The sequence below is a fragment of the Rattus norvegicus genome, chromosome X (assembly GCF_036323735.1).
Source record: "Rattus norvegicus strain BN/NHsdMcwi chromosome X, GRCr8, whole genome shotgun sequence".
Taxonomy (NCBI): domain Eukaryota; kingdom Metazoa; phylum Chordata; class Mammalia; order Rodentia; family Muridae; genus Rattus; species Rattus norvegicus.
The window spans coordinates 134,599,999-134,623,303 of NC_086039.1; the positions used below are offsets into that span (position 1 = coordinate 134,599,999).

At 38.5% G+C, this 23,305-nt stretch overlaps 1 pseudogene; it reads right to left on the reverse strand.

The window, feature by feature from the left end:
• Positions 1-19,516: 19,516 nt before the first annotated feature.
• Positions 19,517-20,778, reverse strand: Srsf7-ps2 (serine and arginine rich splicing factor 7, pseudogene 2; annotated as a pseudogene).
• Positions 20,779-23,305: the final 2,527 nt, after the last annotated feature.

Sequence of the window (23,305 nt, forward strand, 5' to 3'; positions counted from 1 at the left end):
AGGAAATAGAAGCAGTCATTAAAGGTCTCCCAACCAAAAAGAGCCCAGGTCCAGATGGGTTTAGTGCAGAATTCTATCAAACCTTCATAGAAGACCTCATACCAATATTATCCAAACTATTCCACAAAATTGAAACAGATGGAGCACTACCGAATTCCTTCTACGAAGCCACAATTACTCTTATACCCAAACCACACAAAGACCCAACAAAGAAAGAGAACTTCAGACCAATTTCCCTTATGAATATCGACGCAAAAATACTCAGTAAAATTCTGGCAAACCGAATCCAAGAGCACATCAAAACAATCATCCACCATGATCAAGTAGGCTTCATCCCAGGCATGCAGGGATTGTTTAATATACGGAAAACCATCAACGTGATCCATTATATAAAGAAATTGAAAGAACAAAACCACATGATCATTTCATTAGATGCTGAGAAAGCATTTGACAAAATTCAACACCCCTTCATGATAAAAGTCCTGGAAAGAATAGGAATTCAAGGCCCATACCTAAACATAGTAAAAGCCATATACAGCAAACCAGTTGCTAACATTAAACTAAATGGAGAGAAACTTGAAGCAATCCCACTAAAATCAGGGACTAGACAAGGCTGCCCACTCTCTCCCTACGTATTCAATATAGTTCTTGAAGTTCTAGCCAGAGCAATCAGACAACAAAACGAGGTCAGGGGGATACAGATCGGAAAAGAAGAAGTCAAAATATCACTATTTGCAGATGACATGATAGTTTATTTAAGTGATCCCAAAAGTTCCATCAGAGAACTACTAAAGCTGATAAATAACTTCAGCAAAGTGGCTGGGTATAAAATTAACTCAAATCAATCAGTAGCCTTCCTCTACACAAAAGAGAAACAAGCTGAGAAAGAAATTAGGGAAACGACACCCTTCATAATAGACCCAAATAATATAAAGTACCTTGGTGTGACTTTAACCAAGCAAGTAAAAGATCCGTACAATAAGAACTTCAAGACACTGAAGAAAGAAACTGAAGAAGACCTCAGAGGATGGAAAGATCTCCCATGCTCATGGATTGGCAGGAATAATATAGTAAAAGTGGCCATTTTACCAAAAGCAATCTACAGATTCAATGCAATCCCCATCAAAATACCAATCCAATTCTTCAAAGAGTTAGACAGAACAATTTGCAAATTCATCTGGAATAACAAAAAACCCAGGATAGCTAAAACTATCCTCAACAATAAAAGGACTTCAGGGGGAATCACTATCCCTGAACTCAAGCAGTATTACAGAGTAATAGTGATAAAAAACTGCATGATATTGGTACAGAGACAGACAGATAGACCAATGGAATAGAATTGAAGACCCAGAAATGAACCCACACACCTATGGTCACTTGATTTTTGACAAAAGAGCCAAAACCATCCAATGGAAAAAGGATAGCATTTTCAGCAAATGGTGCTGGTTCAACTGGAGGACAACATGTAGAAGAATGCAGATTGATCCATGCTTATCACCCTGTACAAAGCTTAAGTCCAAGTGGATCAAGGACCTCCACATCAAACCTGATACACTCAAACTAATAGAAGAAAAACTAGGGAAGCATCTGGAACACATGGGCACTGGAAAAAATTTCCTGAACAAAACACCAATGGCTTATGCTCTAAGATCAAGAATCAACAAATGGGATCTCATAAAACTGCAAAGCTTCTGTAAGGCAAAGGACACTGTGGTTAGGACAAAACGGCAACCAACAGATTGGGAAAAGATCTTTACCAATCCTACAACAGATAGAGGCCTGATATCCAAAATGTACAAAGAACTCAAGAAGTTAGACCGCAGGGAGACAAATAACCCTATTAAAAAATGGGGTTCAGAGCTGAACAAAGAATTCACAGCTGAGGAATGCCGAATGGCTGAGAAACACCTAAAGAAACGTTCAACATCTTTAGTCATAAGGGAAATGCAAATCAAAACAACCCTGAGATTTCACCTCACACCAGTGAGAATGGCTAAGATCAAAAACTCAGGTGACAGCAGATGCTGGCGAGGATGCGGAGAAAGAGGAACACTCCTCCATTGTTGGTGGGATTGCAGACTAGTACAACCATTCTGGAAATCAGTCTGGAGGTTCCTCAGAAATTGGACATTGAACTGCCTGAGGATCCAGTTATACCTCTCTTGGGCATATACCCAAAAGATGCCCCAACATATAAAAAAGAAACGTGCTCCACTATGTTCATCGCAGCCTTATTTATAATAGCCAGAAGCTGGAAAGAACCCAGATGCCCTTCAACAGAGGAATGGATACAGAAAATGTGGTACATCTACACAATGGATTATTACTCAGCTATCAAAAACAATGGCTTTATGAAATTCGTAGGCAAATGGTTGGAACTGGAAAATATCATCCTGAGTGAGCTAACCCAAACACAGAAAGACATACATGGTATGCACTCACTGATAAGTGGCTATTAGCCCAAATGCTTGAATTACCCTAGATGCCTAGAACAAATAAAACTCAAGATGGATGATCAAAACGTGAATGCTTTACTCCTTCTCTAAAAGGGGAACAAGAATACCCTTGGCAGGGAAGAGAGAGGCAAAGATTAAAACAGAGACTGAAGGAACTCCCATTCAGAGCCTGCCCCACATGTGGCCCATACATATACAGCCACCCAATTAGACAAGATGGATGAAGCAAAGAAGTGCAGACCGACAGGAGCCGGATGTAGATCTCTCCTTAGAGACACAGCCAGAATACAGCAAATACAGAGGCGAATGCCAGCAGCAAACCACTGAACTGAGAATAGGACCCCCGTTGAAGGAATCAGAGAAAGAACTGGAAGAGCTTGAAGGGGCTCGAGACCCCATATGTACAACAATGCCAAGCAACCAGAGCTTCCAGGGACTAAGCCACTACCTAAAGACTACGCATAGACTGACCCTGGACTCTGACTTCATAGGTAGCAATGAATATCCTAGTAAGAGCACCAGTGGAAGGGGAAGCCCTGGGTCCTGCTAAGACTGAACCCCCAATGAATCAGACTTTTGGGGAGAGGGTGGGAATGGGGGGAGGTTTGGGAGGGGAACACCCATAAGGAAGGGGAGGGAGGAGGGGGATGTTTGCCCGGAAACCAAAGAATTATTATTAAGTATTAAATAAATTTAAAAAAAGGAAACTGAGGCAGAGTATTATGTTTCAAGAAGGAACAAACCATAGACCCCACCATCTACCCCATCCACTGTTTATCACAGTACTGCCCTGTTGTGTAGCAGGCAATCCTGAGGTGAACAATTTGAATGCTCTAGTCATGTGATATTTGATTTACTCTCATGAAGGCTGGGTTGGGGAATCTAGCTCAGTTAGTAGTTTGAATCCCAGAACTGCAAAGACCAGGTGCAGTAGTAGCCCAGGCCTGTAAGCACGACACTGAAGAAATGGAGGCAGAAGGATCAGAAGTTCAAAGTTGTCCTCAGCTACACAAGTTCAAGACCACAGTTTCACAAAAGCCCATGAGGGACAGACCAAATAGATTACCTAGTTTGTTTAATTCAATCTCTAGTCTCCAGCATAGTTTGACACTAGTTGAATAAACCAATCGTGCAGCTACCCAAAAAAAAAAAAAAGAGAGACATTAAGGAATAGTGATTGTTGTTTCCTGATATTTTTGTTGTTAGAGGTGGAATTATGTTTTTGTGGCTATCTTCTTCTGGAGTCATTGCAAAGAGAAAGCTTTCTTGCTTTTCCTAGGGTGTAGTTTCCCTCCTTGTGTTGGAGTTTTCCATCTATGATCATTGGTGAGGCTGAATTTGTGTAAATTTGCTTTTGTCATGGAATATCTTGTTTTCTCCAACTATTGTAATTGAGAGTTTTGCTGGATATAGTAGCCTGGGATGGCATTTATGTTCTCTTAGCTTTTGTATGACATCTGCCCAGGTTCTTCTGTCTTTCATAGGCTCTGGTGAGGATTCTGGTGTAATTCTGTTAGGTCTGCCTTCATATGTTACTTGACCTTTTTCACTTACCATTTTTAATATTCTATCTTTGTTTTGTGGGTTAAGTCTTTTGACTTTTATGTGACAAGAGGAATTTCTTTTCTGGTCCAATCTATTTGGAGTTCTGTAGGTTTCTTGTATGTTAATGGGAATCTCTTTCTTCAGCTTAGGGAAGTTTTCTTCTATAATTTTGTTGAAGATATTTACTGGCCTTCTAATTTTGGAGTCTTTACTCTCTTCTATACCTATTATCCTTAGGTTTGATCTTCTCATTGTGTCCTGGATATTCTGGATATTTTGGGGTAGGAGCTTTTTGTGTTTTACATTATCTTTGATGGTGATATCTATGCTTTCTATGCTATCTTCTGCTTCTGAGATTGCCTCTTCTATCCCTTGTATTCTATTGGTGATGCTTGTATCTGTGACTCTTGATCAATTCCTTAGGTTTTCTATCTCCAGGTTTCTGTCCCTTTGTGCTTTCTTTATTGTTTCTATTTCTGTTTTAAATCCTGGATGGTTTTGTTCAATTCCTTCACCTGTTTGGTTGTGTTTTCCTATAATTCTATCAGGGTTTTTTGTGTTTCCTCTTTTAAGGGCTTCTACTTGTTTACCTGTGTTATCCTGTATTTCTTTAAGGGGAGTTATTTATGTCCTTCTTAAAGTCCTCTATCATCATCATGAGATATGATTTTTTTTAATCCAAATCTTGCTTTTCTGGTGTGTTTGAATATCCAGTGTTTGCTTTGGTGGGAGAACTGGGTTCTGATGATGCCAAGTAGTCTTGGTTTCTCTTGCTTAGTTTCCTGTGCTTGCCTCTTGCCATCAGGTTGTTTCTCTTGGTAGCTTGTCTTGCTTTCTCTGACACTGACTTCACTGCTCCTGTAAGCCTGTATGTCAGCACTCCTGTAGACCTGGTTTTTTTCTAGCCAGATTTGGGAACAGAAAGCTGCTCCTTTGTTTGTTGGTACTGAGTCCTCCTGCTGGGTCACTTGGAGCAAAAGAGTTGGTCTTCACTCTGCTCACAGTTGTGTCAGCGCTCCTGGAGACTTCGGCAGTAACTGGAAGGATCCTGCCCCTGATTGCTCCTAGATTCCTGTATCCAGAGAGCTCTAGGTAGGTCCCTCTTGGGCCAGGAATTTGAGCAGAAACGGTGGTCTCCCCTGAGTTCTCAGGGTTGTCCACACTTCTGAGAGTCCAGCTCTCTCCCCTTTGTAATTTGGGTACAGAGATCCATGGGAGCAGTACAACTCTGGACACAGGTTGAAACCTGAAGAGTCCTGTTCCACACTACTCCTGCTTTTGTGTGTCCTGAGGCCACCAGGCAGGTTGTTGAGAGCAGATGTGTTGGGCTTACTTTGGCTATCAGGTGTGGCAGAGACGCTGGAGACTGGCTTTCAGCTCTAAGTGCAGGCAGAAACCAGAAGGGTCTTGCCCCTGACTACTTCTATTTTCCTCTTCCCGGAGGGCACAGAGGGCACTATGCAGGTTCCCCTTGGGACAGGAATGTTAGCAGAAGTGGAGGTCTCCCATGACCACTCAGGATTTTCCACACTTCTGCAAGTCTGACTCTCTCCCCAACAAAATTTGGCAACAGAGAGCTGTGGGACCAGTTCAGTTCCAGGCACAGGCCAGGTTTGAGGATAACGATATACAACTAGTGGCTGTATGATACAAAAATAGTGTCATACATACAGAGACTTTAGGGAAGTTAATTTTATGTTTGACTTGTACATATCAAAATCATAATAATCTTCATTCATGCCACTTCCTCCATTTTGATCCTTCTGCTTGAACACTCATAAAATGAATCATTTGTTTCTACATGGTGTAATTTGGTGTTGTTTTGTTTTTATTGAGAATTTCATCCATTTCAACTCTCTGATGTGGATCAGTCCTTCTGCTGGTGATCTTTCCTGCCTTCATACTCATCATTGCCATTCTCAAGATTGAAATTCTTCTGTGTGGCTATTAATAAAATTGTTTCCAAATTTTTATTAATATTTGAGTGCTTTAGTCTCTTCTGTGGGGCTCTCTTCTCTCTCCCCTCCTCTCTGCTTCACACATATACACAGAAATACACACAGACAAACACATACACACACACACACACACACACACACACACACACACACACACATACACCACAACATTCTTCTGACTATTCTATGGACTAAGATCAGCCCATGTCCATTATGTATGAATTTCCAATATTTTTGCTAAATGCCACTTCTAATATTTAATAGTGCTAACCTAGAAGCTATTTTTAATTGAGAAATGTTAGAAAAAGGAAAAGAATAAGAGTTTTCTCTAGTAGAGTGTCACTGGATATATCAACTCTTTGCCATAGTTCATGCCCCAAAGTAATTGACGAACAGAAAACAAAATACTATATTTTTGGTGGTGATGGTATGGTTTCCTTTTTCTTATCCTCTCTCTCTCTCTCTCTCTCTCTCTCTCTCTCTCTCTCTCTCTCTCTCCCTCTCCCTCTCTCTCTCTCTCTCCCTCCCTCTTCCCCCCCCCTCTCTCTGTGTATGTGTATGTGTACTTTTGGTTTGTTTTATTTTTGTCTTATTGTACTTTAAATATTTGGTATATTTTTTACAGAGTAAGAGAGTATAAAAAGAGTGCTGAAAATACCAACTCTTGCAACTTGAAAATACTTCCAATGAAAGGACTGGGACACCAACCCAGCCACAAAAACTTAGGACCACAATTTGTGCTGTCTACAAGATACCAAGGGTTAAAAATGGCATATAAATTAAAAGAGTGGTCAACCAATGACTGGCCTATCTTGAGATCCTTAAAATGAGAAAGCCCACTATTTGAACTGTTAATGATATTCTAGTATACTTGCAGTCATGCACCTAGCATAACTTTCATCTGAGTTCCATCACAGCAACTGATGGAAACAGATGCAGAGACCCACAGTCAGACATTAGCTGGAGCTTGACCAATCTTTTTGAAGAGGGCAAGGAATAATTGAAGAAGCCAGAAAAGTCAAGGACACAACAAGAAAACTTACAGAATCAACTAACCCGAGCCCAAAGGGGTCCACAGAAATGAAACTGCCAAACATTGAGCATGCATGGGACAGACCGAGACCCTCTACACATATTTTACAGTTGTGCAGCTCAGTCTCCGTGTGGGTAGGAGCAGAAGCTTTATCTGATTCCGTTTCCTGCCTTAGGATTCCTTTCCCCTAACTGGGTTGCCTTGTCTAGCCTCAATAGATGTCCCTAGTCCTAATGCAACCTGATATGTCAAGGCGCATTGATATCCATGGAAGTCCTTCTCTTTTCTGAGGAGAAAGGGAAGACTGGAGGATAATGATCACTTTGAATAGTAATGCCTTGTAGAGGAATTTTAATCCAGCAACATTACTTTTTCTCTGGCTAGAATTCAGACATGACCTTGGGACGTTCCTTTTATCCCAGCACTCCAGAGGCAGTGGCAGAGGCAGAGCCTGGTACATAGTAAGTTCCTGGTAAATAATAATAGTAATAATAATAGTATTATTATTAATAAATAAAAAGCTTAGGTGCAGGCATGATGGTACATGCCTTTAATCCCAGCACTTAGGAGACAGAGGCATGGTATTAATTCTAGTCAGTCAGTTCAGTTGAGTACTGTTAAACTCTGTTCAATTCAATCAGTCAGTTTTGTTCAGTTAGTTGAGTTCAATACAGTAGAGTTGAGTCAATTGTGGGTCAGTTCACTGAGTACAGTGCAGCAAAGCTGAGTTTGCTCATGGGTTAATAAAGTTCAGTGCACGTAACCAGAGGCAGTTGAAGCCACTAAGTGAGGAGCCTGAAGATTAGAACAAATTGCCAGAGCTAATTTGAGGCCAAGCAGAACAATTCTGGGAGAAGTTGAGAAATGACAGACTGAATCAATCAGCTTGTAAAAGAGATTAATTCGGGATAGGTAAGTTGAACCAGCTGGCCAGATTTCAGAAAGAGCTAGATAAAGTGAGTTTATTCCATAGTAAGCCTTCAAGATGACAATTATATCAGGGGAATAAAAGTTACTTTTATAATACATCTTTGAATTAATCTCTCTACCTTTGGAAATAAGGTTCTCTAACCAAAGTTGTTAACAGTGCAAATCTGTGCCTATAAACAAATATTGAGAAGTCAGTTACCATTTATCAAAACAATAGCAATAAATTCTCCCCTAGGGTCTATGAAATCCCTATCCATGGGTGTTGACTATATTTTTAGAATCAAGTATAAATTCCTTCCCATGGATTAGAGTTCAAGTGAAAACAGTGATTGATTGATTTATCGTACAGAACATTTTGCTACTACTGTCCTAGAAGATGTATCTTGCCTGAAGAGTCAGTGTTGTAGCATTCAAGGGCTGAATAAAACCACTGATTGCTTTTCTTCCACAGAAACCTGCATAGCACCTACCTTCATTGCAAAAGCTAGTCAGCAGATAGCACTTTCTGATTACTTCGAGACTGATTTCTCTGTGCCCTGCAAGAAAAATATATAGTGTTTTTAACAACAATGTCTTATGTACTTACAGCAGGCAGCCAAAAGCAATGGTAATAGTCTATCTCATTACTGGTGCTTTTAATATTCTCTGACTGATTACTTATATCGAGTTAACCTATGACTGATACTGACTTTTTCATTTAGTAACCAACAAGACTGATATTGTTAAGTAATAGTGGTGGTTTGAATATGCTTGCCCCAGGGAGTGGCAATGTTAGGAGGTATGACCTTGTTGGTGTAGGAATGTCCTTGATGGAAAGGCGTGTCACTGTGGGAGTGGCTCCCCCTAGCTGCCTGGAAGACAGTCTTCTCCTGACTGCCTGTGGATACAGATATAAAACTCTCAGCTCCTTTTCTAGCACCATGTTTGCCTAGATGCTGCCATGTTTCCTGCCTTGATGGTAATGGACTGAAATTCTGAACCTGTAAGCAAGCTCCAATTAAATGTTGTCCTTATAAGTGTTGCTTTGCTTGTGGTGTCTCTTTACAGCAATGGAAACCAGAAGTAAGATAATAATATTTGGTAATTATGTTTAAACTCATTTTAAAGTTTATACTTTAAGTTAATTTATGCAACAGTGAGGTTTCAGAAGGCTTCTCCATACTTAGTGTTGATTAAACCTTCCTTATACACCATGTTCCCATCTCTGCTTAATCTTTAAGTTCACAGTAATTTTTCATGTTCTTTCAAATAGCATATGTTCTACTATCCAATTTTTGTATTTTGTACTGATAGCAAAAATAATAGTTTCCCAAATGATATTTTCATATAGCAAATAACTTTATGAAATTTTCATACATATTAATTTTTGTTGAAAATTTGTATTAATCTTGTTCTAACATCATTTTGATTCTTCATCTGTGAAAAGTACTGTGGTAAAGAATAGCACCTCAGTGATGAAGATGTGGCCTCTGCACTTTTGAACCTATTCTAAAATACCCACTTTGCCCAAAAATGACAGAATCAGCAGCATAAAGACTTCTGTTTGGTAGTCCCATTTAAATTTCAAACTCTGTCAGACAGAACTTTTCTGTCAAACAGTATCTGCTCTGGCCTCTTCTGACCTTATGGTAGGACTTGAACTAAAATATTATTTTGTTGGTATGGCAACAATCCTATTTTATGACTCCTTTATTCTTATATAACCTCATTTCATGTTCTCATCAACTTGATGAGTATATGATGAGTCATGAAGAACCAAAGGAAAGCTTCACTTCAGCTCAGAGAGGCAGAGAAAGCACCCAGCTGACCTTCCCTCTCAGCCAAGGTCCTGGAACAAATACTTCTCACTCCTGCCATCTCAAAAAACTTCTGTCACACTGAATGTCCTTCCCTTCTACTTCATGTGCATTTCTCTATCTTTCCTCTTCATTCCCCTTTACTCTCTATGTTTTTTCTTAACAATCCTGTGTTTATTTCCTGTCAACATGTTCCTTGCTTCACCTATTTACCTATGGTTGAATTTATTTAACCCTATTTACAATGCTCAAGCAGAAGTCACTTGGAATAAAGGTATGTGCTAAGGCTGAGCTGTATCACAGCACAAAACAGGTTTTTCTAGTAAATAACACAATCTTAGAGTTCACAATGTGATCAGATATGCTATTTTCCCCATCTTTCGTATAAATAAAAAGAAATGTTTTAGCTCTAACACAGTAAAACTATTTAAAATAATGAAACCATTGCTTCCAAGCTTTCCACAATGTATTCCTTGGCTGTACTTGGTAGTCTCAACATTATAGATTTTTTGAGTTTGAAGTTTTGAAAATGTTACTGTCAGTCTCATATGAACTCATCAATTTGAATGTTCTGCACAGTTTCTAGTTTGAAACTAATCTTTGTGTAGTGTTTGTCAGCTTAGTGGCAAACCTGGAAAGGTAGAACACTGTAGTCAACCAAAAGGTATCTACTGTTTGTATCGAATCCGTCATCAGAAGAGGTGTGTGGGACAGTTTAGGCCAGTGGTTAGTATTAGCACAATCCAAGTAAATTCCATGTTGCAAGGCCCCATCATCTTCTTGGAGACCTCAAAGGTTACTACTGTTAGGAAGGGCTACAGTTTATTATAGCAAGCATAAATAATTAAAATGGCATATAAAGCTAATCTTTGAAAGGGATGAGGTACACAAATTATTAAGTACATCCTTTGTCCAATGTTCTAAATTGGCCTGCTTACTTGCTTCAGATTCAACCCTGAAAACACATACAGAAAGTCAAATGAGGTTTATTTCTAGAGTTAGTATTTGGTATGACTACCAGTATCATGACAGAAAGTTTTTATATACAAAATCATCTTACAGGTTTTGAGATAATATTTATACCATATGAGGTGGCTTTTCTGATATGAGACAGAGATTTTGGATATTCCTTTAACAAGCATGTATCATGGGTTTAAAGAAGAAAGCAATGCTCCAACCCCAAAGTCAGAATTAATTTTTAATTGAATTGGGACCACATAAAGACCATTTGTCATTTATGTCTGCAAATGGCAGCAGAGAGAAGTTGGACATGGGCAATACTACTCGGCCAATGAATTGAGACATTTTCTCTTATTGATTCATGTACTTCGTCCAAATGTTTCACTTCTCCAGTGGTCTCTAGATTACTTAGTTGTATCTTTTATTTCCCTGGAAAAATAAAATGCTAACTTGGAGGTGTCTTTTATACCAGATATGTATTTCCTAGGGCAACATGTTTTCTGGCAAAAGAAAACTCAAGTTAAATTAAAGTTAAAACTTAAAAGCCCCTTTGAACGGAAAGATCAGGAATTTAAGCCCCATGCCTAAACATATTAAAAACAATATATACCAAACTAAATGGAGAAAAACTTAAAACAATGCCACCAAAATCACGGACTAGACAAGGCTGTCCACTGTCTTACTACCTATTCAATATAGTACTGGAAGTCCTAGCCAGACAATTAGACAACAAAAAGAAGTAAACAGGATGCAAATTAGAAAGGAAGAAGTTAAAATATCACTATTTGCAGATGATATGACAGTACCTAAGGGACCCCAAAATTCCTCAAGAGAACTACTAAGCCTGATAAACAACTTCAGAAAAGTGACTAGATATAAAGTTAACTCAAACAAATGAGTAGCCTTCCTCTACTCAAAGGATAAACAAGCTGAGAAAGAAATTAGGGAAGGGACACCCTTCACAATGATCACAAATAATATAAAATACTTTGGTGTGACTCTAACCAAGCATGTGAAACATTTGTATGACAAAAACTTCAAGTCTTTGATGAAAGAACTCAAAAAATTGAAAGATCTCCCATGCTTATGCATTGGCAGAATTAATATAGTAATAATGGCCACCTTAAGCATCTACAGAATCAATGCAATCCCCATCAAAACTCCAAATCAATTCTTTATAGAGTTATAAAAAGCAATTCACAAATTTATTTGGAAAAGCCAAATCCCAGGATAGAGAAATTTATTCTCAACAATAAAAGAACTTCTAGGGGAATCACCATTACTGACCTCAAGCTATATTACAGAGCAATAGTGGTAAAAACTGCATGGTATAGGCACAGAGACAGGCATGTAGATCAATGGAATAGAATTGAAGACATGGAAATGAACACACAAAGGAATGGTAATATGATCTTTGTCAAAGGATCTAAAACTCTCCAATGGAAAAAAGACAGTATTTTCAACAAGTGGTGCTGGTTCAACTGGAGGTCAGCATATAGAAAAATTCAAATTGAACCATTCTTATTTCCTGCTACAAAGCTCAAGTCCAAGTGGATCAAAGACCTCCACATGACACCACATAAACTGAAACAAATAGAACAAAAAGTGAAAAGGCCTTGAACACATAGGCACAGAGGAAAATTTCCTGAACAGAATACCAGTGGCTTAGGCTCTAATCTCAAAAATCAACAAATGGGACCTCATAAAATCCCAAAGCTTCTGTAAGGCAAAGAACACTGTCATTAGGACAAAAGAGCAACCAACAGTTTGGGCAAAGATCTTTACCAGTCCTACATCTGATAGAGGGCTAATATCCAAAATATACAGAAAAACTCAAGAACGTAGACTCCAGAAAGTCAAATAACCCTATTAAAAATAGGGTACAGAGCCAAACAAAACATTCTCAGCTGAGGAATATTGAATGGCCGAAAAGCACCTAAAGAAATGTTCAACATCCTTAGTCATTAGAGAAATGCAAATCAAAACAACCCTGATATTCCACCTCACATCAGTCAGAATGGCTAAAACAATGACTTTATGAAATTCGTAGGCAAATGGTTGGAACTGGAAAATATCATCCTGAGTGAGGTAACCCAATCACAGAAAAACACACATGGTATGCACTCATTGATAAGTGGGTATTAGCCCAAATGCTTGAATTACCCTAGATGCCTAGAACAAATGAAACTCAAGACTGATGATCAAAATGTGAATGCCTCACTCCTTCTTTAAAAGGGGAACAAGAATACCCTTGGCAGGGAAGAGAGAGGCAAAGATTAAAACAGACACAGAAGGAACACCCATTCAGAGCCTGCCCCACATGTGGCCCATACATATACAGCCACCCAATTAGACAAGATGGATGAAGCAAAGAAGTGCAGACCGACAGGAGCCGGATGTAGATCGCTCCTGAGAGACACAGCCAGAATACAGCAAATACAGAGGCGAATGCCAGCAACAAACCAGTGAATTGAGAACAGGACCCCCGTTGAAGGAATCAGAGAAAGAACTGGAAAGCTTGAAGGGGCTCGAGACCCCATATGTACAACAATGCCAAGCAACCAGAGCTTCCAGGGACTAAGCCACTACCTAAAGACTATGCATGGACTGACCCTGGACTCTGATCTCATAGGTAGCAATGAATATCCTAGTAAGAGCACCAGTGGAAGGGGAAGCCCTGGGTCCTGCTAAGACTGAACCCCCAGTGAACTAGATTGTTGGTGGGAGGGCGGCAATGCGGGGAGGATGGGTAGGGGAACACCCATAAAGGAGGGGAGGGGGAGGGATTAGGGGGATGTTTGCCCAGAAACCAGGAAAGGGAATAACACTCGAAATGTAAATAAGAAATACTCAAGTTAATAAAAAAAAAAAAAAAAAAAAAACCTCAGGTGACAGCAGATGCTGGTGAGGATGTGAAGAAAGAGGAACACTTTTCCATTTTTGGTGGGATTGCAAATTGGTCCAACCTCTCTGGAAATTTTTCAGGCAGTTCCTCAGAAAATTGGATATAATGCTACCAGATGACTCATCTATACCACTCTTGGACATATATCCAAAAGATGCTCCAATATACAATAAGGACACATGTTTCACTATGTTCAAAGCAGCATGATATACAAAAGCCAGAAGCTGGAAAGAACCCAGATGTCCTTCAAGAAAGGAATGGATACAGAAAATGTGGTACATTTGCACACTGGAGTTCTATTAAAAATAATGACTCCAAGAAATTCTTAGACAAATGAATGGAACTAGAAAATATGATTCTGAGTGAGGTGACACAGTTACACATGATATGCACTCACTGATAAGTGGATATTAGCCCAAAAGTTTGGAATATCCAAGATACAATTCACAGACAATATAAAGTTCAAGAAGAAAAAAAAAAAAAAACAAAATGTGGATGCATCAGTCCTTAGAAGGGGAAACAAAATACTCACAGGAGGAAAAAAAGGAAACAAAGAGTGGAGTAGGGAAAGCAAAGTCATCCAGAGAGTGCCCCACCTGGGGATCTGTCCCATATGACTAAACCCAGTCGCTATTGCTGATGCCAAGAAGTGCTTGAAGACAGGAGCATGATATAGGTGTCTCCTGAGAGGCTCTGCCAGAGCCTGACAAATATAGAGGCAGATGCTCACACCCAACCTTTGGACTGAGAACAGGGTCCCCAGTGGAGGAGTTAAAGAAAGGCCTGAGATAGCTGAGGGGGGTTGCAACTCCATAAGAAGAACAGCAACAATATCAACCAATTAGACACCTTAGAGCTCTCAGGGACCAAACCACCAATCAAAGAGTACACATGGAACAACCCATGATTCCAGCTGCATATGTAGCAGAGGATGGGCTTTGTTGGGCATCAATAGGAGAGACCCTTGGTCCTGTGAAGTCTTGATGCCCCAGTGCAGGGGAATGCCAGGGCATAGAGGTGGGACAGAGTGGGTGGTTTGGGAAAGCACCCTCTGGGAGCAGAGTTTGGAGGATGGGAAGAAGGGCTTCAGGAGGGGAAACCAGGGAAAGGGATAACATTTGAAATGTAAATAAAGGTAATATCTAATAAAAGAAAATAAATAAAGGATCTTTTTGCCAACTTTGGGGAATACTGCTGATTCTTTATTAAATTATTATAATTTATTTGAATTAAGCCAACATTCAGTTCCTTTTTGTATTTATGTTAATTAAACATTGAATAAACATTGAATATTCTCTTTTCAATACATATTCTTGTTATTTAATAAACACTGAGAATTCTTTGGAGTGCATCCATGTGATTTTGTTATGCATATCTAAGACACATGTGAAACTTCAGGGATAAAAACAGCCTAAAAGAAAATCATTTTTTCTTTTTGCTTCTGGAAAAAATTAATCATAATGCTAATTTTTCCACTATTTCATTACTTTCAGACTATTTTATGTCTTTCCTGTATGAGCTGCATATAATTTAATGTCTTTTCTAAGTTTTGCCATTTCCATTTATGACTCCTATAACCAGATATCTTTGCCATTTATCTATAGGTTAATGTTTTTCAATTTTGGTGCACATATAGCTATACCATTGCACATGCAGCATAAATTGGAAAAGATAGAGATTTTCCTTTGGCTTTCAAAGTTATTTGTCTTCTAGCCAATAATGGTGCACTGATTTTATGGTTCTTTCCTAGTATTGACCATTCCATCCCCCAGGTCTATAGGCTGCTGCTTTCTATTAGTTTTGTTTCCATTATTCATTGAGGAACTATCAATAAACCATGAGTTAGCCAAATGCTGTGCCCATTCAGTGGGTCCCTACAGGTAAAAATGTGCCTCATTTGGGGGAGGGGTAAGAAGTTTAGGAATCTGAGGTATTTTCTCAGTGCAGGAAACACAGAATGTTTTGCTACCACATCCTGCTCACAATAAAATTCCAGTAAGGACCAGTTCCATTGTAACACCTTTTTTTCTATAGCTAAGCCTTTAAACAAACTCAGTCCATCATTCTAAGGGGCACCCTTATGACCACAGGATAGTGGGCAATGGCTAAATATAATGTTCTCCACACCTTGTAAAATGTCCCCATTTTTTCTCAAAGAGAGAATGTTCTCCATATATGGAAACTGTTTGCAAGAGAAGCTAATGTTGGTGGATAACTTGTTGCTTTAGGAGAAGTTCCCACTTGCCAATTAGCCAATATAGGACATCCATAATTAGGGTATCATCTGATTGAATATTGGACAATGTTGCTTGCAAAGAGATAAGCTTGCCAGCAGTCGCAAAAGCTGAACTTTGATCCTGTCCTCATTAGGAACTAGCTGACTTTCTAGTAATCCTATACAGGGGTTTTATAATAATCTGCAAATATGGTATGTGATTTCTTTAGTGTGAAAATATATCAATTAGGAACTGCATCTGAGCTTTGTTCCTGGGTGGTGGGATTAAAGGTATGTGCCACCACTACCTTGTTCACTCTAACTCCAGAATTTAGAAAAGAACTAATTTATGGAGATCCACTGTGATTAAAGACATGCACTGTCACTGCCCTGTTCAATTACTTTATCTTAGATCTAAATCACTGCAACTCATAGAGATTTAGAAAACAAGTTTAAACTGTAGTAACCTTTGAATTTACTTAAAACATATCAAGTTGCTTACCTGAGCTTTAAATACCAAACACCAAAAATATCCTTTGTTGTTTAAGAAGAAACTTCAAAAGTCCAAGTAGGTGTGGGCCATGAGGCAACCTATAGTCTAATATTCTAACATGAAATTAAGACATGTACCTTAAAATTTTTTGTTTCACATCAATAAGGCAAGTATTTTATGTTTTATGTGTGATCAAATAAAAGCCATTTGTTAATACTTATGAGTTAGTTTGGATTAAATGGACAAGCTGTCTGATGAACTGTCACTTTTCCTTATTCATGAGATCTTTTCTATTTGAACCTAATCTTTATCAATCATGATAATATCCACAGCTTTTCTTCTCCTCCAGAAATGAACACAAAACTTCTTCCCCAAAGTAACACATATCCCACTCAACACGTCTGAGTCAACACATCTTTAAAATGTGCAGGATTATTTATTTCAGCAGTTTTTCTACTACCCAATGTCTCTCCATAATGGTTGTTTCTTCCTCATTAACATTTAAGACTGCTAAAGTTAATAAAGCACTGAATAATCTATCTCTGGGTGTCCTTATTACACCTATCTGCTTATTAAGATTACCTCTTAATGTTTGATTGCATCTACCTTAAACTGCTTGTACTACAGGATTGTGTAGTATACCTTTAGTATGCTTATGTTGTAATATGCAAAAATTGTTACATTTTACTAGAGATACATGCTAGAATATTATCAGTTTTAATTTTTACAGCTATCTGCATAATAGCCATAACATTGAATAAATGTATAATGACACAATCAGCCTTTTTAGAAATTAAGGCAGTTGCTTTTTGAGATCCTATGTAACTATAGCATGGTGCACATAATCTAATTTTCCAAACTCTGTAAAATGAAACAAGGCTATTTGCTAAATTTGATTTTCAGGGGAATCTTATGGATTAGTAGTAAGACATTTCCTTATAAATTTCTTGTTTTGTTACCAAGTAATAAAAGATTCCATTGAAGAAATCAGAAAAAGGACTGGAAGAGCTTGAAGGGGCTCCAGACCCCATGTGAACAACAATGCCAACCAATCAGAGCTTCCAGGGACTAAGCCACTACCCAAAGACTATACATGGACTGACCCTGGGCTCCAACCTCATAGGTAGCAATGAATAGCCTAGTAGGGGCATCAGGGGAAGGGGAAGCCCTTGGCCCTGCCAAGGCTGGACTCCCAGTGAATGGGATTGTTGGTGGGAGGGTAGTTATGGGGAAGGATGGGGAGGGGAACACCCACATAGAAGAGGAGGAGGAGAAGTTAGGGGGATGTTGGCCTGGAAGCAGGGAAAGGGAATAACATTTGAAATGTAAATAAGAAATACCAAATTTAATAAAGGAGAAAAAACAAAAAGAATATAAACAAAAAAGTGATAATGATATAATTTTGTTTTATTAAATAAATAAATAAATAGTTTGAACGTTTAAAAAAATAAAATAAAATATCTTAATTCAGGGTTGACCAGCAGACAACACTTCCAGCACCTACATATGAGCTCATTGCAGTTTTTGCAGTTTTAGCATTTATAAGCTGATCCTTAGAAATGTCTAGTGCACAACTTTGAACTTTCAAGCCTGAACTGCTACCCTGGTTGATAGAGTCTTGGGGTGGGCATTCGATAAACCATCCTTGTCTAACTGACTGATGTGTGTTTGTGTGGTTTGTGAAGTGATTCCTAGACCTCAACATAGATTCGGGAAAATCTAATAACATCATAAGAATGACATATGATTCTATTTTTAACTGAATCACAGGGGCTCTGGAAATCTTTACTTATTTTTCCTCTTATAATCTGACTTTCCTGATTTATTTATATCAATATAGAATGCAGGGGCTCCAGCAATTGGTATCCTTTTTACCATATGAGGACAAATCCAATTAATTCTTCATATATCTGAAGTTTCTTGCTTTTGGGATATTTGTTGTCAACAGCTCCCAAACAATTATTACAAACTCTTTGACAATATTCATTTTCTACATGTAATGAAGCAATTTCAGCATTACTAAAGGGTACTAAAAATTTCTGCTATATATATTTTTTTCCTACTAATTGATGAAGTCAAAGTTTTGCTTTCAGGATCAATTCAGAAATCTTTTGCATATAAGTCTTGAATTTTTACTCTGTGTGCTAAAAGTATCCATTCTGAGTTATTATTTTCTCTTTGCATAAAAATTTCAGTGAGAGAATGACTAGATGTTGAAATGACTAAAAGTACAACCAAGCTTTATACTCAAGTAAACCACATTATGTACATTATGTAATTTCTTTCCTGCCAAAATCAGTTCCCTCTCAGCATCAGCTGATAATTTTCTTGGACTATTTAAGTCCTTATCACCTTGTAAGGGTTGGAATAAATTACTTAGCTCTTGAGTAGTTAATCTAATTATGAACTGTAGCCAATTATTATCTCCCAGTAATTTCTTTTTTCTTTTTCGTTTTAGTTAGAAACATTTAATTTAAATATGTCCTTTTTAAAAAATTTTTAATTGGATATTTTATTTATTTACATTTCAAATGTTAATGCCTTTTCTGGCTTCCCATATGCAAGCCCTCTAACCCATCCCTTATCCTGCTTCTATGAGGGTATTCCCCTACCCACCCACTCCCACCTCACCACCCTAGCCTTCCTCTAAACTGGGGCATCAAGACCAAGGGCCTCCCCTCTCATTGTTAACAGATAAGTCACCTTCAGCTCCTCAGCCCTTCCCCTAACTCCTCCGTTGTGGTCCCTGTGTTCAGTCCGATGGTGGGCTTCAAGCATCTATATCTGTATTGGTCAGGATCTAGCAGAACCTCTCAGGAGACAGCTGTATCAGGCTAATGTCAGCAAGCACTTCTTGGCATCAGCAATAGTGTCTGGGTTTTCTGTCTGCATGTAAAATGAATGCCCAGGTGGAGACTTCTCTGCTCCACTCTTTCAGGAAACAGGATGTTAATACATTCAACAAAAACAATATTTTACTGTTGTGAATTTTGCAGAGTAATCATCCAGATCCATTTTATTAAACAGTTGATGATCCTACCTATGCTATACTTTAAAGATATAACAAATCCCTTATAATAACATAAACAAAATAACTTTTCCCTAACAGGTGAAATGAAGAATTTCTGACTATTCTTTCTGTACTTGCACTTCTGTGTGGACCTTGTGATGGGAATAACCTCTTTTAGGAGATGGAGATATGTATTTTGATCAGCTGCTTCTTGATCATGAAATAGTCCTGGATCTTGATTTTGACCTTGAGTGGGATTGGAAATACCTTGATCCTATTATAGAACCAGACGTATATCTTCTAAATGAAGCTGATCAACAAAGAGATACAACCCTTGGTGATTGAGGAGACGCTGATCTTGACCTCCTTCCTTAGCTCCTACTGTATGAACAATAGTATCACCTTTCTCTGCATCAGGAATGTGATCTAGATCATGACCATCTTCTTTGTCTGCTCTGCTGATATCAGTCATAAGCATAATCTCCTGTTTCACCATACATATAGCACCTATCATTAGGATCAAAGGGATAATAGCCTATCAAAGCAAGATCTCAAAGGCATGCCTGTCGATATTTCAACACTCACTTGATAATCACAAAAATCATCCAATCTTAAAAAGGTGTCTTCTGCATCTCTAGGATCTTCAAATTCCACAAAGGTAAACCTAGAGGATTTCTGGCAATCCATACAGTTTGTAAGGGTCCATAGTAACTGATTGACTTTTCTAACTCTCCATTACCAGTACCAATTACAAATCTACCAATATATACTCTGGTTTCTCCTCCATACCACCAATAATATGGCCAGCGAGCATACTTGACTCTAGTCTGCACTGCTCACAGTGTTAGCATGGAAACAGCTGTACTACCCCCTATACCAATGATACTGGTGGCACTCTCTCCCAACAATTTCTGAAAATTATGAGCAGTTTGTAGTTGATCTTTCATGATTTGAAATTTCTATGGACAAATTTTCTGGAGACCTATCTTATATACTAGATAATTCGTAGAATCTCCTCTTGGTATTTTTAAGAAGCAATTTGTAATCTCCAGCAAAGCAAAATTCTCTTTACTTCATCAACCTTTTTTCTAGGGTACCTGCTTCAGAATCATCCAATAGGATATCAATCATATCATGATAAATGTTGGATTCTGAAAACTATTTATGAATTATATCTAATGGCTGCTATACAAAATATTGACAAAGAGTAGGACTAATAACATTCCTGTAGAAGAACATTCCAGGGATCCCCTTTAACAGGTTGAGCATTATTATAAGTGGGTGCTGTAAAGACAAATTTTTCATTATCTTGTTCTTATAAAGGTATAATTTTTTAAAAAGCAGTATTTTATATGAGTCACTATAATAGACAATACTTTAAGTACTAAAGTAGGTAAGAGAATTCCATGCCATAAAAAGGATATTCCTTGGCTGAATCAGCTTACTTACGGTTCTTAAATCTGTTGACACGCTCCATTTTCCAGATTTCTGTTTAATGACAAATATTGGAAAATTCCAAGGATTGGTTTATTCTACAATATGTTGAACACTTAGCTGCTCCAGTACAAACCGTCCTAGTGCTTGAAATTTTTCTGATGTCAAAGGCCATTGTTTCACCCACACAAGTTTGTCAGTTAACCATTGTAAAGGTTAGTACATTTGAAAAACTAAAAGCTGTTGTGTCTGGCTTATGTACATCCTGAACAGGATGTGACTCTCTGAATAATACCATTTAATATTTTTAAAACCACTATTTATCTTATAGTTTGTTTCTGATGTTGGAAGAATGTTAATCTGTTACTTTCATTGCAATAACAAATTATATCCCCATAAATTCATGGTTATATTAACCACATATGACTTTAATTTTTCTATTTGTACTTTTGGACATGTACACTCAACACAACTTTCAATTTTTTCCTCTTGAAATAAAGTTCCAATCCTTAGAAGCTGAAAAGCCAACCTGGATAGCAATATTTGGGAAAAAATTTTGTTATATCTGAGCTGTGTCTAATAAAACTTCAATTTCAATGCAATTTATTTGTATTTTTAGCTTTGGTAGATGTTGATTTATAGGAGCTTGCAAAAATACTTGTTTTCTGCTATCTCCTGAATTTTTGCTTTGCCTACTGAACCTGTTCTGTCTTGGATTACATGTGGAAAAGTATGATTTTTAAAAACAGGCATTAATTAAATCTTTTAATTAGGATTTGCTTTGTGGATGAGTTCCTCTGACAATGAAAGAAAATGACTGAATCAAATTTAATATTGGGTTCTGCAGGAGGCCCTAGTGACTTTCCCAATGGTAATAGGTTACTTTGCCTGTCCCTTGTTGATCTGCATTCATTAATTTAATGCCAGCTTTTGTTATACATTCTGCATATTCCCAAACTCTAGAGACTTGTTTTTGAACTATCTCTAGAAGACCAAAAGATTGTTTCTAGGAACACCTTGACTACCATCACTTCTAAAATGCTTTTGCTTACCACAATAAAACATTTGACATTTTTATATTTTATTTAATTTTAAGAAATTACTTCTATCAGAGTAGCATCATAAATGTGAGATCCAATATAAGCCATATTTCTAATCCATTTACTAATTGGTGCTGATCCTACCTTAAAAGGACTAATCAGCAGCCTGGGACAGGGCCCTTCCTGTCTCCATCTGCACCTAGAGACAGGACTGTTTCACAGCCCTCAGACACAAAACATGGCCACACAGAGCATTCTCACTCCTAAGCTCTCAGCCCACAGGTGAGGCCCTACATGCTCCCCATTGACTGTCCAAGGAGAGAGCAGCCAAGAGTGCACAGGGCTAGAGGAGCCACATGGCAGCCTGGTACTTGGCCCTTCCAGTCTTCATCTGTTCCCAGTCTGTAGCTATCCCACAGCTCTAGGACCCAAAACATGCCTACAGAGAGCTAGTCTGCCAGAGCACTCTCAATCCAAAGATCACAAGCTCACAGTCAAACACAGACAGATAGATTCAAGTATCAACAATGCCAACAACAATGCCAACCAACCAGAGCTCCCAGGGACTAAACCACTACCAAAAGACTATACATGGGCTGATCCATGGCTCCAACTGCATATGTAGCAGAGGATGGCCTTGTTGGGCACCCTTGGTCATGCAAAGGTTGGAACCCCAGACTTAGAAAATGTCAGGGTGGGAGGAAGATAAGGGAGGGTGGTTGGGGAGGGGAACACATGTATAGAAGGGGAAGGGGAGGGAATAGTGGGCTTATGGACTGGAAACCAGGAAAGGGAATGACATTTGAAATGTAAATGAAGAAATATCCAATAAAAAGTTTGAAAAAACAGATGAAAACAAAACAGAATACAAGAGACAGGAGAGAATCTCAGGGGCAGAAGATACCATAGAAAACATTGACACAACCTTAAAAGAAAACTTAAAAGGCAAAAAGATCCTAACCCAAAACATCCAGGAAATATAGGACACAATGAGAAGACCAAACCTAAAGATAATACTTATAGAAGAGAATGAAGATTACCAACTTAAAGGGCCAGTAAATATCTTCAACAAAATTATAGAAAAAAATCATTAAGCTAGTGAAAGAGATGCCCGTGACCATACAAGAAGCCTACAGGACTAGAAACAGATTAAACCACAAATTGCTCCTGTCTGTTTTTTTACCATTAGTTCATTTATTCACCTTACATCCTGATTGAACCCTGCTCCTCCCAGTTTCTTCCCCATTCCACCATACCTACTCCCCTTCATCTCTTAGAAGGGGAAGATTCCTCCTAAGGAACCAACCCACCCTAGCACCTCAAGTCATTGCAGGAGTAGATATATTCTCTCCCACTGAAGCCAGACAAGACTGCCCAGTTAGAGGAGCAGGCAACAGAGTTAGGGTAAGACCCCACCCCCACTCCAATGGTTGGCAGACCCTAAGGAAGACCAAGCATCCCATCAGCTACATATGTGTGGGGAGGCCTAGGTCCAGCTCTTTGGTTAGCGGTTTGGTCTCTGGGAACTCC